The following is a 17578-nucleotide window of genomic DNA, read 5'->3' as shown; positions in this document are numbered from 1 at the left end:
GTACTCTTATCTTTGTATATGGTGTGCTGAGTGTTGAGTGAAGAAGAAGAAGATTTTCAGCCTCTCACCTCGTGTGTTCTCTATTAGGATTTTCTGAGTGTGTGTGTGCTTGCAAGAGCTCAAGCTCTCTTCCCCCCTGCATCTTTTCATGGTATTAGAGCCAAGTTCATGCTAAGGGCTGAGCTGCAAGCAAGAGAACCATAGGAAGCGGTACGAGGGTAAGAGCTTCAACTACTCTTCCCTATTTGTGTTGGTGAGACTACACCCTTGTCGGGAGCTCTACGGGAGGCACCGGCAAACGATCTCTGATTGAGGAGCTTTCTTCGTGGGAGTAAAGCTATAGGACAACTATAATGTCCTATCGGATAAAAATTTTATGGGCCGAAAACGCGTTTCAGGCGTATCTGGACCTCCGTTTTTCAGAAAGCCGAGCACTGCAGGCAAGTCATCGATTCTCTGCAAAACTCTGTTTTAAGAACTGCAGGAAGACAAATTAGTTGTGCAGACACTGTGGGTGCTGCAAAGAGGTCAACAGTTGCCATTGGGTGTATGTACGCATATTGAAGTCACTGGTTGTGACATTTGAGAGTACTATAGTACCGCTTCTGTAGAAAATACAGCAGTTTGTGCAGGACAATCCAGTCTCATAGAATAGTCCACAATGCAAAGTAGACCTCACATACCTCAGTATGCATCTCAATGCAAAGTAGACCTCACATACCTCAGTATGTATCTCAATGCATCCAAATGCGGTTTCCGTGGAACCTGCATAAACTGACTCACCAACCCAACAGCATAGCTCAAATCTGGTCTGGTGATCATCATATAGATCAAGCTTCCTACTATGCGCCTATACATAGTAGGATCCTCCAAAATGTCTCCTGAATCTGCACTCAACTTGCCATTCTGATCCAATGGCACTGAGATAGGCTTACAGCCTATCATACCATACTTGGACAACATGTCCAAGCCATACTGTCTCTGCAGTAATCCAATACCATGTGTGGTGATCTAATCACCTCAATGCCCAAGAAATATCTGAGCTTCCCCAGATCCTTCATCTTAAACTTCTGTCTAAGCAAGATCTTTACATCAAGGATCTCTACATCATGGTCCCCCGTAATGATCAAATCATCTACATAGATGACAACAAGCACAACCCCTCTATCACTGTGTCTCACATATAGCGAGAAGTTTGCATTGGCTACATGAAAGACAATGGTAACAAGATATTCTCAAATCTTGTCAAACCATGCTCTTGGTGCTTGTTTTAAGCCATACAAGGCTTTCTTCAACCTGCAAACATGCTCGGGGTGACTCACATCCTCATAACCAGGTGGCTGCAACATATACACTTCTTCTTGCAAATCCCCATGCAAGAATGCATTCTTTACATCCATCTGATGTAAAGACCATTGCTTTGACGTAGCCACTGCTATCATAACTCTCACTGTTGCCATCTTGGCAACTAGGCTGAAGGTTTCCTCATAATCAATGCCATATGTCTGCGCATATCCTTTGGCTATTAATCTGGCCTTATACCTATTTATGCTTCCATCACTGTTATGTTTTACTTTGTACACCCACTTGCATCCAATGGATTTCTTGCCTTCAGGCAATTGCACTAAATCCCAAGTCTCATTTCCATATAGTGCATCCATCTCCTCATCCATAGCTTTCTCCCAACACACATTTCCACAATAGCCTCATCAATGCATGTGGGCTCTATAACCTACACAGCCTTTGCCATATAAGCATAATGATGTGCCACATAACCATCATGGGTAAACCTCTGCATAGGGTTTTTTACTCTCCCAGATCTTCGCAGATTTTCATTCATGGCTTCCATAGCCTTCTTTACACCAGGTGTTCTCATAGCTGGGATCCTAAGCTCCTCACATCAAGGCTCATCTCTAAGCCACTAGAGTCTCCATCAACATGAGAATGCCCTGCAGAAATGTCAGGCATACCAAGGGGCTCAACCACTTTCTCTTTTCCTTTACGTGATGTACTAATCACATTTCCAAGACTGGTATTATGACATAGCCTGCCACTCCATGGTCTATCAACAGGCCCACTAGATGAGGACTCTCCAAGTCCACTCAAAGACTGTGATAGCTGACCTGCATTCTGTGCAACCACACTTCCACTCACATCAGCCCCAACAGCTTCTTTTTCAGCAGCATACCAGCTGCTCATCTCATCAAAGACAACATCCCTGCTTACCCTCAACTCACGTGTAGCAGGGTTATAACACCTGTATCCCTTTTGCTCAAGGGAATATCCAATAAACACACATTTTTCAGCTTTTGGATCCAGCTTAGTTCTCAGCTCATCTGGCACATGCACATATGCAATGCATCCAAAGACTTTCAGATGAGACAAATCAGGTTTTGTGCCAGTAAACCTCTCCTCTCTGGAGTTACATCATGTATGGCTACAGTTGGAGTCCTTTTCATGATGTATACTGTTGTAGAAGCAGCCTCAGCCCAATAGCTATGCGGCATATTCTTCTCTTCCATCAATGCTCATGCAATCTCAGCAATGTGCCTGTTTTTCCGCTCAGCAACTCCATTTTGCTGCGGAGTGTATCTGCATGTAAACTATCTCCGAATACCATTCTTCTTCAAAAATTCAGAGAACTCATTGGAGAAGTACTCTCCCCCTCCATCTGACCTTAGGCACTTTACATATTTCCCTGTTTGTTTTTCAACCAAAACTCTGAAATTCTGAAAGTGAGTGAACACCTCACTCTTCCCCTTCATGAAATATACCCACACTTTCCTTGTGTGGTCATCAATGAATGTCACATAATACAGGCAGCCTCCCATAGACATGGTCTTCGTAGGACCCCACCATACATCTGAATGCACAACATCTAGTGCATTTCTGCTCACATATCTGTTACGTGGAAATACATGATTTGTTTGCTTTCCAAATTGGCATGCTTCACATATTCTCTGCATACCTTCCACTTTAAACTTTGGCAGCCCTGTCACAATTCCTTTAGTCTGCATAGACTTCATTCTCTGCACATTCACATGTCCAATTCTTTTATGCCAAATGTCTGTGTCTGTAACAATTACTGAACCATTTGCAAGCATCGCAGCACTCATTTCAGGCATGTCTACTTTCAACGTAAACATTCTGCCCACTCTGTTGCCTTTTGCAACCAACCTGCACTTGCCTTTAAAGTCTTCAACATAACAACCATCAAGGTTAAACCAAACCTGCAAATCCTGCTCAATCATCTGGCCAACTGAAACCAGATTCTTTGTTATGTTCGGAACGTGAAGTACATCTGCAAGGTACTTCACTTTGCCATCCTGCATAGACAATGGCACATCTCTAACATGGGCAATTGGATGAGCAGTGTCATCCCCTGTTTCCACAAAACCTAGTCTTTCAAGGTTTTTCATCTCCTCGAACCACTCCCCATGACTTGTCATGTGGTTCGAAGCACCTGAATCCACATTCCATACATCATCTTTTTGTGCTGCTTCAACATTTTCAGACATGGCATTCATGACATGCTGCATAACAAACAACCTTTCATTATCCTCATTGTTTCTGCTTGAGGATGCATAGTTGTTCTGCTACACTTTCCCATTTTGCATGTCAGCCTACTTCTTATAACATTTTGCTTGCACATGTCCAGGCTTACCACAATAAAAGCATTCACGTGCATCATTATTGCCAATTTCCACGTCCTCTTTGACTCCCCCTACCTCTGAATTTTCCTCTTCCACCTGTGTGTTGTTGATGTTGTTGTTGTGTATTATGGGACTTTTGTTGTTGCTGCTGCTGACCATAATTTTGATTACCTATTCGGCCACCTCCTTGACCGTGTCCAGGCCTCCTCTACCTCGCCCTCTTCCTGAACTTGTGTAGAAAGTCTTTTGCTCTGAACTGTTTTTGTTTTGTGAAGACTGTTGGTCTTCACCCAAGCTCTTCTCTTCTATAATCAACATAGACACCAAATTTATAAAGTTGGGAATGTTCCGAGTCTGAATAGACGTCTTGAATGCCTTGTATTGTGGCCCGAGACCACGTAGACAGACTTCCACCTTATCATCATCATCTACTGACACACCAATAGATGCAAGGGATTCCACAATACCCTTTATCTTCAATGCATAGTCATTCATAGACATGCTCTTTTTCTCCATAGTATGAAGTTCATTCTTCAACTGTATCTTACGTGCCTTGGTATTTGTTTCATAGAGTTTTACCAAGGTGTCCCACACCTCCTTGGGGAACTTGGCATCCTGAATGTGCCCAATCATGGTGTCCTGTATACTAATGGAGAGACAATACATAACTTGGCATCCTGAATGTGCCCAATCATGGTGTCCTGTATACTAATGGAGAGACAATACATAACTTTCTTGGCTCCTTGGTTCTAGTCTTTAAACTCTTTCACATCTGCAGTAGTCGGATTTATGTCCGGTATCTCCGGTGCCTCTTCATGCTCACCTTCTATATGTAGTCCCAATAGCCCTTTCCCATCAGGAAATTAGTCAACCTGAACCTCCAAGCATGGAAGTTGTTTTCTTATCAAGCTTCTCAGCCACAATCTGGGTTATGCCATCATTTGACATCTTGCCAGACACACAAATTTACCAGAAATAGCACTCTGGTTTGACAGAGATATGTGTACATGGGTACACAGATGCTGATTGGGCTGGTAGTATCTCAGATAGAAGATCTACCAGTGGCTTCATGTTTTCTTTGGGGAGTGCTGCTGTGACTTGGAGCAGCAACAAGAAGCAGCCTACGGTTGCTCTATCCAGTACAGAGACAGAGTACAGAGGAGCTGCTATATGGCAGCATGTGAGGTAGCTTGGTTGAGAAAGCTACTTGCAGATTTGGGTCTATCAGTGGATAGACAAGTTGTCATTTTTTGTGACAACATTAGCAATATACAATTGGCCAGGAACCCAATTTTTCATGCTCGTACAAAGCATATAGAGGTCCACTACCATTTTCAGAGAGAAGGTCTTGGTAGGAGACCTTGACCTTGTTTATGTCAGCACACAGGATCAGGTAGCTGACATCTTCACCAAAGCATTGGGTACAGAGAAGCTCCGTAGATTCAGGGCTTCACTTGGTGTACATGAGATGGAGTTGAGCTCGAGGGGGAGTGTTGAGATATCGAGCTCATCTAGTGAGGTGGTTGGACACTGATGACCCGCTTGGGGGATAGGCCCCACACTTATACCACTGGCATGGTTGGTGAGATCTTGGGTGATATGCAGCCAGTGGGATGACAGGCTGTGTGATAGCCATTCTAGAGACTGGCATAGTTATAGCGCCAGCTCATTTAGTTGGGTTCACACTATAGAGAACCCTTGTATGTATTGGTTGAGTACCTTTCATATTATGTGTACTCTTATCTTTGTATATGGTGTGTTGAGTGTTGAGTGAAGAAGAAGAAGATTTTCAGCCTCTCATCTCGTGTGTTCTATATTAGGGTTTTGTAAGTGTGTGTGTGCTTGCAAGAGCTCAAGCTCTCTTTCCCCCTGCATCTTTTCAAAACAGAGTTCAAGGGTACAGCCTGGTGGATGATGGCATTATGTATTATAATCGTAGGCTGTGCATCCCCAATGATGAGGGAACCAAGGGTCAAATTTTGAATGAAGCCCATGATAGCCTTATAGCAGGATATCTAGGTTTCATCAAAACCTACATATCTATAAAGAAAAGCTTCTTTTGGCCTTGTCTGAAAAAGGATGTATTGAATCATGTACGTCAATGTCTGACATGCTAAAAAGTCAAAGCTGAAAGAGTAAAAATATATGGGAAGTTACATCCATTGGACATCCCCCAGATGAAGTGGGAATGTATCAGTATGGAGTTTATTACTGGATTACTGTTGCATGACGATCAATGCAAGGATGCAACAAAAAGATGCAAGCAGGAAAACAAGTGACATTCTTATTTAGGGCTCTTGTAAAGAGTTCCAAGTTGTAGATGAGTGTGGGAGTGGGCTTGACAATAATCCCACATAGGAAACTTTTGGGAGTTTTAGAGTTTTTGTATAAAAAGTGGCTCATTTGAGAGCTTATGGACACATTGGACTAAACTCATGTTTGAGCTCTCTTGAGACTAGCTCTCCCTCTTTTTCCATAGAGGTGCAAGCTCTTCTCTCTCCCCATTTACATTATTGTATGAGCAATGTTCTTTTTTTAATTCAATGCAATGAGTTGATGTTTGTCTCTCTTCTCATGTCTATTCTCTAGTGTGCATGTTTCTTTGTTGATAGCTTCAAGGTTTGTGTGCATGCTAGGGAAGTAAGTGCTTGAGAATGAAGCATGCTTTGAGCTTGTGTATGCATTAGCTTAGCTTTCTTCTTGTATTGGATTCATGAATGAGTGGGATGATGAGTGAGTGAGCAATGGCAAGATTGAGCTTATGTGTGTGTTAAGTCTATGTCAATAGTAGTAGTATTCTTAGCATTCTCTCCATTTGTGGATAAGCTTTTGTGCACCGGTACGGGTTGAATCCCTAGCTCCAAAAGGGATGCAAATCCCATTGGATTGAGCTACACGTGGATCATGCTACTCTTGCTACAAGTGAGAGATTTTTCCGTCTCTCCATTGGCGCCGCTGCCGGGGAGAAGACTCAAATCCGGTTGAGAGTGTGTGAAAACCACCACTATTTTCTCTTTTGGTTGCAAAACCATTAAGTGATTAGGTTAAGTTCGGGTGTGCGATCCTAGTGTGAGTGGATAAGGTTAGGATAAGAAAAACCCATTGAGCAGTTGAGGTTTCTCCCGCATTGTTTTTTTATGTTTTATTGCTTTTATGCTTTTTCAAGTACCGTTCATTATGCTTACCTTCGTTGTTTTTTGTCATTTCAGGCTTTTCGCTAACATGTAATTAGTAATAAATAATAATAAAAGGAGGGAAGGCGGCTGTTGGCTAGCTCGCTCTGAAGGCCGGCGAGGGTGAGGCTTGAGGCCGTGGGGTGGCCGCGCAGAAGTTGTGGCTTCGAAGGCTGTAGTAGCCAATGTCGAGAGCACCACCTAGCTTTAGTTGAGAAAGCGGTAGAGTTTTCCTCTTTCCAGCTTTAACAAGTCGGTCTCGTTGGGTGTAGCAGGTGCGCTGGCGGAGTCTCATTGGAGGAGTGCGGACTGCGCTCTATCTGGTTCAGTTGTCCGGGTCACAAGCGGAAGCAAGCGGGGTGCTTGGAGTCAAGAAGTTGGCCGGCTGCAGGGCGGCCGCGTGGAAAGAGGTGGCGACTGCTGCTGCGGTTGTGAAGGGCTGGTGCGAAGGCTGTGTGGGCGGCGAAGGTCAGCAATGATCCGAAAGCCGACAGGAAGAAGCTGAGGCGCCTGCAGCTAAGGGCCGGTAGGCAGCCAAGAGGAGGCGAAGCAAGCAGACGGGCGAAGGCGGCTAGGAGAAAGGAAGGCGGTGTTGTGCAGCTTAGGTGGCTGTAGCAAGGAGGAAGCGAAGGAGAAGTTGGGCCAGGCGACTGGCTGCAGCTGTCGGCTGACTGAGAGAGAAGGCGGCGAGCGTCATGACTGGCCAGCGTGGAGGCGACTTGCCGATGGTTTGCGAAGCCAGCAGCTGAGAGCAAGCAGAGAAAGGGGCATGTAGAAGGCAGTGAAGAAAGCTGAAGGAGCAGGCGCAGAAGACAAGGATAAGGCTGCGAAGGCGAAGGCGCAGGGATCGCACGATTCGCTGGCTGCAAGGATAAGGTTAGTACTTTTTATTTTATATTTTATATTTTATATTTTTTTGTTAATTTTCATGTTTTTTATATTTTTTAAAAAAAATAAATAATAAAAATAAAAAGAAAAAAACAATAAAAGAATTAAAAATAATTTTAAAAAAATAAGAAAAAGAAAATAAGAAAATAAGTAAAAATTTTGTAATTTTAGGAGTCCACATTTTTTTAGGAGTCCATATTTCCTGCATATTCTGGCTTTTTTTAAAAAACTTTTGTAAAATATTTTTGCATAATTAGTGTAACTTGCATTTTTTAAAATTTTTAAAATTTTCTGCATAATTAGTATTTTTTTAGCATAATTCATATTTTTGTGTAATTAGAAATAAAAATAAAAATTAAAAAAATTATTTTTTTTAAAAGGAATAGATAGTTACACACATATTCATGTTAGATGCATTTAGTGGATAGGTAGGGTTTAAATATATATATATATATATATATATATGTATATTTATTTGTTTAAAAAAAACAAAACAAAACAAAACAAAACAAACAAAAAACAAAAAAACCCAAAAAAATTTGACCTTATGCACTTGCGGTCGGGACGTCACATAGACACTGCCATAGGGCCTAGGGCACCTTCTAGAGTACCTACGTAGGAAAGTGGGACCCAATCAGTAGGAAATTTGGCAGATATTGCTGAAACCTTTTCCGAATCCCAATCTGATACCCTTTCCAGAACAACTAGCTCATTGTCCATGGACAATCTAGGGCCGTCAAATAGTCATCCCTTAGCCCCAAATAGGACACCCACAAGATCTTTTAATCCATTTGAAGCCGACACCATGGGGTTACCACTCAATGTGAGACTTCAATATGTCTACATGAATGCTCAAGGAGCTGAGATCTTTAGGGATCCACAACAACGGTATCTTGTTAAGATCGCAGACTTTTTCTCAGAACTTGATAGAGCACCTCTAGTCAATGACCAGGGTAACATGTACATGGGTGGAGATGGTGTTCGCTACGAAGTCACCTATCATCTAGAGAATGTAGACAAATTAGGGGAGCTCTCTAAAAGCGAGTTCTTAGACTTATTAAAGCTTTCCAGAGTAAGGGAGTCTAGAGATGATTGGCTCATTGAGCCGGACATGCTTGGACCATCCAATGCCCAGTCCTCAAAGCCATCCATAGATGATTTACTTCTTGTAGATCTAAATTTGGAAAGGGATAGGAAAGGCAAGAGCAAAGTGGATCAGGGGGCTGAGAACCAATGGGAGTTTGTACAACAAATTCCAGTGACAAAGGTCTTACAGGATGACCCACTTCAAGAGGTCTATAAGGACTCTTTAGAAGGATATTATGCCACAACTAGATTGCCAAAGCTAGATCTTCCTCTAGCACTTGTGGCGGTAGTCGAGAAGCTTGCAGGACACATGAACCGAATCGTTGATAAATGGGCCAATGAATACCGAACCTTAGATTGGAAGGAGATTCGAGAGCTCACGTGGAAAGGACAACCATTATTCATGGAAGTGTTCTCAACAAATACAGCTAAACTAGGAGAGATAGCCTTTCTTGGAGAAACTGTTGCTCCTCCCCTAAGAGAGTTCACTAGAGAGGAACCCTCAACATCAAAGTGGACCATTGCAAGTAGCCCAACTCTAGCACCAAGATATTATCCTACACCAAAAGTGCGACCACAGATCACACCATAACAACGTTTCTCTCACTATGACAATCGAAGGGTAGGGGAGCCAACTCGGCCTCCCATAAATGCACCTCCTGAAATGCGGGTAACAAGATCTTTGGAGGGGGTTGGTGAGGCAGGTAATAGGAGACCCACACCAATTTGGGATGCATGTGGACCATCTTACCAAAGAGAGGAACAATTCCCACTGAGAGTGAGAAGCCGTAGGCCCTATGATGAGTATTGAAGACAAGTAAGGCCATTAACTCTTCAGAAACTGGTAAAGAAGTACGAAGGGTCAGGACATCCATATGACCATGTAGCAGCATTTAGGCAAGCTGTTCGAACTGAGCAAGTGACTGACAAGCATACTCAAATTGAAGGATTTGGGCTCACTCTTCAGGGAAAGGCCCTTGCTTGGTTTCAGGCACTAGAGGCTTCAGATAAATCTTCTTTACGAGTTTTGGAAGAGAGATTCATTGCTGCTTTTTCCTTGATGGGGATTCAACATGACATAGTAGCAAACATCTACTCTTTCAAGCAAGGCGAGACTGAGAGTGTTAGAGATTGTGTAAATAGGATGAAGCAGTACATTAATCGTTGCCCAGAAGATGAGAAGCCCACCTAGAGTCGATTAATTTCTCTCTTCTTAAAAGGACTCAAAAATTCAACACTGCATACACATCTCTATGCAAAGAAGCATACAAATTTCAATGAGTGTTGCCATGATGCTATGGATTTCACATATAACTTCAAATTCCAAGATGGTACTGGCCCTGAGGTGAAACCTAGAGATCAGTGGGGTGATGACCAAAGTTCAGGGTCTAGTGCGCTAGTAAATCTAGACCAGATAGCTAACCTAGTACTAAGGAGATTGGGACAAACCTATCGCCCACCCATGCAGCCACAACAACAGCAGCAACGAATGAGGAGTGTACTACCTACAGGTCCTCATCTTTGTGGGGCATGTGACGGTAACCATAAAACTGAAGAATGTAATACCTTTTCTCCTCTAGTCACAAACCAACCCACAAAGAAGTGGTGCCAAGCCTGTACCCACACCACACAGGAATGTACTCGCATTGCAAGAATGAGACAGGAGCGTGAGTAGCAAAGGGGTGGAGTGGCTCCACAAATGCATCAACAGTATACTAATTTTGAACGTAAGCCACCGATGGCACAAGAGCAAGCACGACCTGTTCTTGGAGCTCAACCTCCTGCTCCTGGGACTGCTCCTGTGAGGGTTGTTGACTACGACAATTCAAATATGTGTAGAGACTTGGTAAACCCAGGCTATTTGGAGGAGGAATATGCATCATATTCATTCAAAGAAAATCTCTTTGAAAGTCCCGCATATCCAAGCCAACCAGGGGAACAAAATTCTTTGATGTTGCTAGGCGGCTACCAACCTAGGACTCCAGGCCCCTCAGGTCAATGGCAGCAAAGGAAAGTAGAAGCCAAACTAATGGGCCCCTGTTATGAGTGCGGAGAACCCCATTGGGCTCGTGATTGTCCACATCGCTCAAGGCAAGCAGCTCGATCCAATACAACAGTACCACAGTTTCCACCAATTGAAAGATATTGTCTAGGGTGTTGTGTAGAACACTTCCCAAAGGATTGTCTAGGGTGTTGTGTCCCGCATATCCAAGCCAACCAGGGGAACAAAATTCTTTGATGTTGCTAGGCGGCTACCAACCTAGGACTCCAGGCCCCTCAGGTCAATGGCAGCAAAGGAAAGTAGAAGCCAAACTAATGGGCCCCTGTTATGAGTGCGGAGAACCCCATTGGGCTCGTGATTGTCCACATCGCTCAAGGCAAGCAGCTCGATCCAATACAACAGTACCACAGTTTCCACCAATTGAAAGATATTGTCTAGGGTGTTGTGTAGAACACTTCCCAAAGGATTGTCTAGGGTGTTGTGTCCCGCATATCCAAGCCAACCAGGGGAACAAAATTCTTTGATGTTGCTAGGCGGCTACCAACCTAGGACTCCAGGCCCCTCAGGTCAATGGCAGCAAAGGAAAGTAGAAGCCAAACTAATGGGCCCCTGTTATGAGTGCGGAGAACCCCATTGGGCTCGTGATTGTCCACATCGCTCAAGGCAAGCAGCTCGATCCAATACAACAGTACCACAGTTTCCACCAATTGAAAGATATTGTCTAGGGTGTTGTGTAGAACACTTCCCAAAGGATTGTTTGCTGAAACCACATGAGGAAGGCACCTCTCAACCCAAGGTATCACTCAACCTTGTAGGGGGGCAGTTCCATCGCCACCTTCATCAGAGAATGAGGATGTCATGCCACTTAGAGTCATGACTAGATCACAGACACGAAATGCCGAAATGCAGACTGATGAGACACCTCGAACTAGGGATGCAAAGACAAATCTAGTGGACAAGACCCTACATTCCAATAGAAAAAGGACCACTAGGAGGAAAAAGAACCACAACAAGTGAACTAAAAGTGCATCCACTGGTTCTCAAGAAGCCTCTAAACAAAACATGAGGGATCAAGTTTTTACATCCCAAGAAGTGCATGAGGAGCATCAACCTCAACCTGGGCCTAGTGCTAAACAAGATGAGGCTAGTACGACCGAGGATAGTTCTGGGGGTTCTATTTTTGTGGATAAGGTGAATGAGACTCTAGATTCCATCATTGATGCTCATATAAGTCGCATTGCAGCTTTATCTGAGCTACCCAAGAAGCTTCAAGAATACCTAAACCCTCGGGGGAGAAGATCAATCTAGCTGTACATCAGCAACTCATTAGGGAATCTCAATCAATACTTGAGGGACCACCTCCACCTATCCCTCGGGGCCCAACCTCTCTTAAGCCAACATTAGAAACCATACCAGAAGTGTCATCAAGTCGGGAAATGAAAAGTAAGCTCATCTCACAATCTCATAGCGAGAAGTCTGCACCAATTGACACCCCATTGAAAGAAGGTATTCTGCCACCACCTAGCCTTGCCTTCCCATGCAATGATGAAGTTATTGATGCTAACGAGGACATGGCAAATGAGATGTGGGCAGCAGTTAATGAGAAAGTTAATGAGAATATGTCCTCTATTATTTCACCTCCATTCTTTGAGGTGGATTTTACCAGGGGCACAGAAAACAGTTTTAGACGCCCAAGCATCCAGGAGGAAGTTCAAACAATTGTTTCTCCTAGAAGTAAGCATACAATGAAAACCTTACCATCATATTTGGGAGAATATGAGAACTGTTCTCAAACCTTGAGGATACCCTCTATGCATAAAAGGTTGACAAAGGAGATGGATATGGGTATCGTGTAAGCTATTTTGTCAGCACCAGTGGCTTGTACCTTACCTTTGCTTGATTTGATAAAGCTTCGACCTGAGTTGTGGAATGATATTGCCACATGTTTGTCAAATCAGGTATTGCTACAAAATGGTAACCATCATTGTACTATACATCCTGAGACAAAGCATGTTATGCCAGTTCCTATCAACAAAGTAGGAAAATTTTGTGAGGACGATCAGGGAAATGCTACCCTCCCATTAGAAGTGCGAAAAGTAGCTTCAACTGCAATACTTGATAGTGGTGCAGGAGTGGGCATTGTGACAAGGTCCATTTGGGAAAAGTGGGGCAAACCAGCTATTAGGAGTACCAAGATGTGCTTGCAGCTAGCAGATGGAAGCTTAGAACATCCCCTTGGGCTGCTTGAGAACATATTGGTCACCACATGTGGAATTGAATATGAGCACACCTTTACAGTAGTGGATTTTGGAAAACATCCAAACTATGAAGTGATATTGGGTAGACCATTCATGCGACAATTTCAAATGATTCAAGATTGGGGATACAATTATTTGTACCTCCGACATGATTCTGTCATCACAAGGGTCAACCTAAAGAATCACTCATATTGTGATGTAACAAGGTCTCCAATAGATGAGTTTGATTCTGCTTCATCTGAGGGCTCAAGAGTTACATTGTCAGATGGGCGAGAAGATCTGTGGATGTGTGGAGCCTCATGTAGGGGTTTCAACACTGAGAGACTTAAGGGTACTCGAAGTGCATCAGATGAGGCATACATTCCACAACCCTTCCCTGAGCACTTAATTGATCCACTAGAATGGAGTCATGTCCTTGCAACATTATCAACATCTGCTTTACCTAAGCCAATTCAATTTTATGACTCAGATGGATATGACATTATTCCTATACGAATGGTACAACCACGTGATCTTCTAGATGTTTTGTACTATGGGGATGCGTCCACAATAGCACTGCATGTAGAGGAAGTCTCAGTGGAGGATTTGACACTCGAATCTGCTAATGATAGGAAGATGGATGGGACTCTAATTTTGATAATGATGTGATAATCCCTGAGGAAGAGTTAGGAAAGGCACGCCTGCTCTTGAGAGGAAGGGAGGTTCAAGTAGAGATCCCTCGAAGCCAACCTAAACATAAATGCTGTAAGAGCCATAAGAGAATCCATAAACAAGATGAGAGAGGGAACGACGTGAGAGACTACAAAAAGAAAAGGAGGAGTTTAAGAATGAACACTCTCGACCACCACCTCACTTCTCAGGAAAGAATGGATATCTATACTATGTCCAAGCACAAGATACTAATCAAAGACCAAGTAAGACGATCAAATGGATTCCAACCAGGAGAAAAGCTAAAAACTATTAGCAAAAATCGCAAAAAAACGAAGAAACAAAAACCAAAACTCAAGTCTAAAACCGATTCAAAAGAGAATGTCGAGAGTGCAAAGATAACGGGGGTTGAACAAAAAAATCTGATGCAAGATTGCAAAGGAGAGCTCAAAACCGCATGGTCTTCAATGAGTGATGACTCAAGTGGACAAGAACAGGGTCTCAATGTTCCCCCCAACTTCACACAGTACACTCTTCAAGATCGGAAGATTGTTCTTCAACAGCCCATGCGACAAAAACCAAGCATGCCAGGGGTTTCATATGATGGCCCAGAAGATGCAAAAAAAATTGATATCACTACGCCAGGAGAAGAGCCTCGCTATGTGTGGATTGCCACAGACTTGTCCTTAGATGAGGAGAAGTTATTAATTCAAACAATAAAGGAGTATCGCGATGTTTTTGCTTGGAGTTATAAAGACCTCAAAGGAGTTGATCCAAGCATATGTCAGCATACAATTCCATTGTGAGAGGATGCAAAGCCTTCCAAGCAACGTCCTTATACTTACAATAAGAATTTTGCACGAAAGATAAAAGAAGAAATAGACAAGCTCTTAGAGGCAGAATTTATCTATGAGATTGAACACACTGAATGGGTCTCCCCTATTGTAGTGGTGCCGAAGAAAAATGGAAAACTTCGAGTATGTGTAAACCTCAAGAAGGTAAATGCAGCTACTGTACGTGATCATTACCCACTTCCAATCATCACGGATCATGTTCTGGAATGAGTTGTAGGGAAAAAGGCATATAGTTTCTTGGATGGATTCTCCGGTTACAATCAAGTGTCAATTGATCCAAAGGATCAACACAAGACCGCCTTTGCTACTGAAGATGGCATCTTTGCCTATCGTGTTATGCTATTTGGTCTAATAAATGCACTAGCAACCTTTCAGCGGTTAATGAGTCATGTATTCAAGGAGTACCTTAGGCAATTTCTTGAGATCTTCATGGATGATTTATGTGTTCACTCACAAGAGCGTGATGATCATATAGAACACCTCAGACTTGTGTTCAAAAGTGTCAAGTTTATCGTATATGCTTGAATCCTGACAAGTGCAAATTCATGGTAAGACAAGGAAAAATTTTGGGCCATATTGTTTCTCGCAATGGGATTTCAACAGATATGGATAAAATTGATGTCATTGTCTCATTACCTCGGCCTATCAACCCTAAAGGGGTACAAATATTCATGGGACATTGTGGCTATTATCATCGATTCATCTACATGTACGCTGTCCTAGCCAGACCATTATATGCTCTTCTTGTAAAGTTTAATTGGACTGATGAGTGTGAGGAATCCTTTGAAAAGTTGAAGCAAGCATTAGTGACTGCACCCATCTTACGGGCACCACATTGGAACCAAATCTTTCATGTCCATATTGATGCTTCAAACTTTGCAATTGGATGTATTTTGGCTCAATCAGGAGAACATAATAAGGATTTCCCAATCTCATATGCTAGTTGACAGTTGAACAATGCTGAGAAGAATTATACCACAACAGAAAGAGAAGGTTTGTCCATGATATATGTAGTGAAAAAGTTTCGCCATTACCTTTTGGCAAACAAATTCATATTTTTTGTGGACCATAAGCACTACTATGTTTGGTGAATAAGCCTTGTGCAACTGGAAGGATTGTGAGGTGGTTTATCATCCTTCTTGAGTTTGATTTTGAAGTGGCAGTCCGAAAAGGAACAACTCATCTTAGGGCAGATCATTTGTCTCGAATCACCTCTGGCGAAGCTCCTGTGGGTGTGGATGATGATATGTTAGATTCAACACTTTTCCTTGTAGTAGAGACAGCTCCTAAATGGTCTGAATCCATCTTAGAAATTTTGACAAGTGGGCAGATACAACTAGCGGGTCCTAATGTGGACCTATGGCAACCATTCAAGTTAATCTCAGGGAGATTATATCGTCAGGGTAATGATGGAGTGTTGTGGCTTGTACCTAATCCTGACCAATATGAGGAGATCTTGGAATGGGCACATGCGGGTATTGGTGGAATCCATGCATCAGCTACTACTTGTGTGCGACGTATATCTCAGGATGGGCAATGGTGGCCTACCATGCATGCGGATGCTGAAAAATTTGTTCGTAACTATGCTTCATGTCAAATTCAATAGCCAATTCATAATGTCACATTATTCCAAATTTCAACTACACCAAGTTGGAGTAAGTATATTGTGGACTATCTTCAGCATGGTCATACTGATCAAAAAATTCCTAAATATCAAAAGCATGCTATTGAAGTTGAAGCGGCAAACTATATGCTGATAGAGGGCCAACTCTACAAGAGGGGCAAGGATGGCAACTTACGCATGTGTGTATGTGAAGCTGACTACTTGAAAATCTTAACTCATGCACATGCAGGTGTTGGGGGTGGACACTTTTCGGGCAGTACCACAGCTAAGTTGATTAGGTGGTCTGGGCTTTGGTGGCCAACCTTACAAATGGATGCCGAAGAATATGTAAAACATTGTGATGATTGTCAAAGGACCAAACCTCCCATCACAAAGGACAATATGCCATTGCGGCCTATGTTAAAGCACACGTGCTTTTGCAAAATGGGGTTTTGATTTTGTCGGTCCCATTAAACCTCCAGCTCATCACACGCATGCCGAATATATTATAGTCGCAACGAACTATTTGACCAAATGGGTAGAGGCAAAGGCTACAGTTAAAAATAATGCCAGAACCACAGCCAAGTTCGTGTATGAGTACGTGTTTACACGCTATGGCTTACCTATTGAAATCGTTAGTGATCAAGGTGTGCACTTTGTGAATGAGGTCATAGAGTTTTTGCTTCAAGAATTTATGGTAATTCACAAGCGTTCTGCACCCTATCATCCCCAGACTAATGGACAAGCTGAGAGTACTAACAAGATTCTCTGCACAGCACTCACAAAGATTGTTGAGGGCATAGAACTGATTGGGAGCAAAAGTTGCACTCAGTTCTTTGGGCATATAGGACAGCCTATAAAACATATGTGGGCACAACCCCATTTGAGCTTGCTTTTGGACTAGATGCAATTCTTCCCATTGAATTTGTTGTACCTACTCTACGAGTTGCTAAACAATTGGACTGGACTGGTCATGAGTTTTCACAACGCATTGATGAATTGGAAAAGCTTGATGAGACCCGCTTATTGGCGGTTATGGGGATGTATGCTGAGAAGAGGAGACAAAAGCAATGGTATGATAGAAATGTAACAACTGGCCGATTCAAAAAAGTGGACCTTGTGCTCTTGTACACACTTAAGAAGCATAAGAGAAAGCTCAAGAAACGTGGCCTAGGACCGTTTGTGATTAATGAGCTTACTCCAAGTGGTGCAGTCCGTTTAGAGACACTAGAAGGTGAGCAAATGCCTAACTTCATTAATGGAAGTCATCTCAAGAAATACAATGAACCATTAACTGAAGCCATGCTTCAACAAATGCATGCTGCACACACACGAAAAGAAGCACATGACCTACTTAAACGTCAGGCTCAAGAAGAGGCTAAAGCTAGAGTTGCAAAAGCCAAGGAGCATCAC

The sequence above is a fragment of the Cibotium barometz genome, chromosome 60 (genome assembly GCF_041138505.1).
Source record: "Cibotium barometz isolate CiBa-2024 chromosome 60, ASM4113850v1, whole genome shotgun sequence".
Classification (NCBI taxonomy): Eukaryota; Viridiplantae; Streptophyta; class Polypodiopsida; order Cyatheales; family Cibotiaceae; genus Cibotium; species Cibotium barometz.
The sequence above is the reverse complement of the archived record's forward strand: the minus strand, read 5'-3'. Positions refer to the sequence as shown.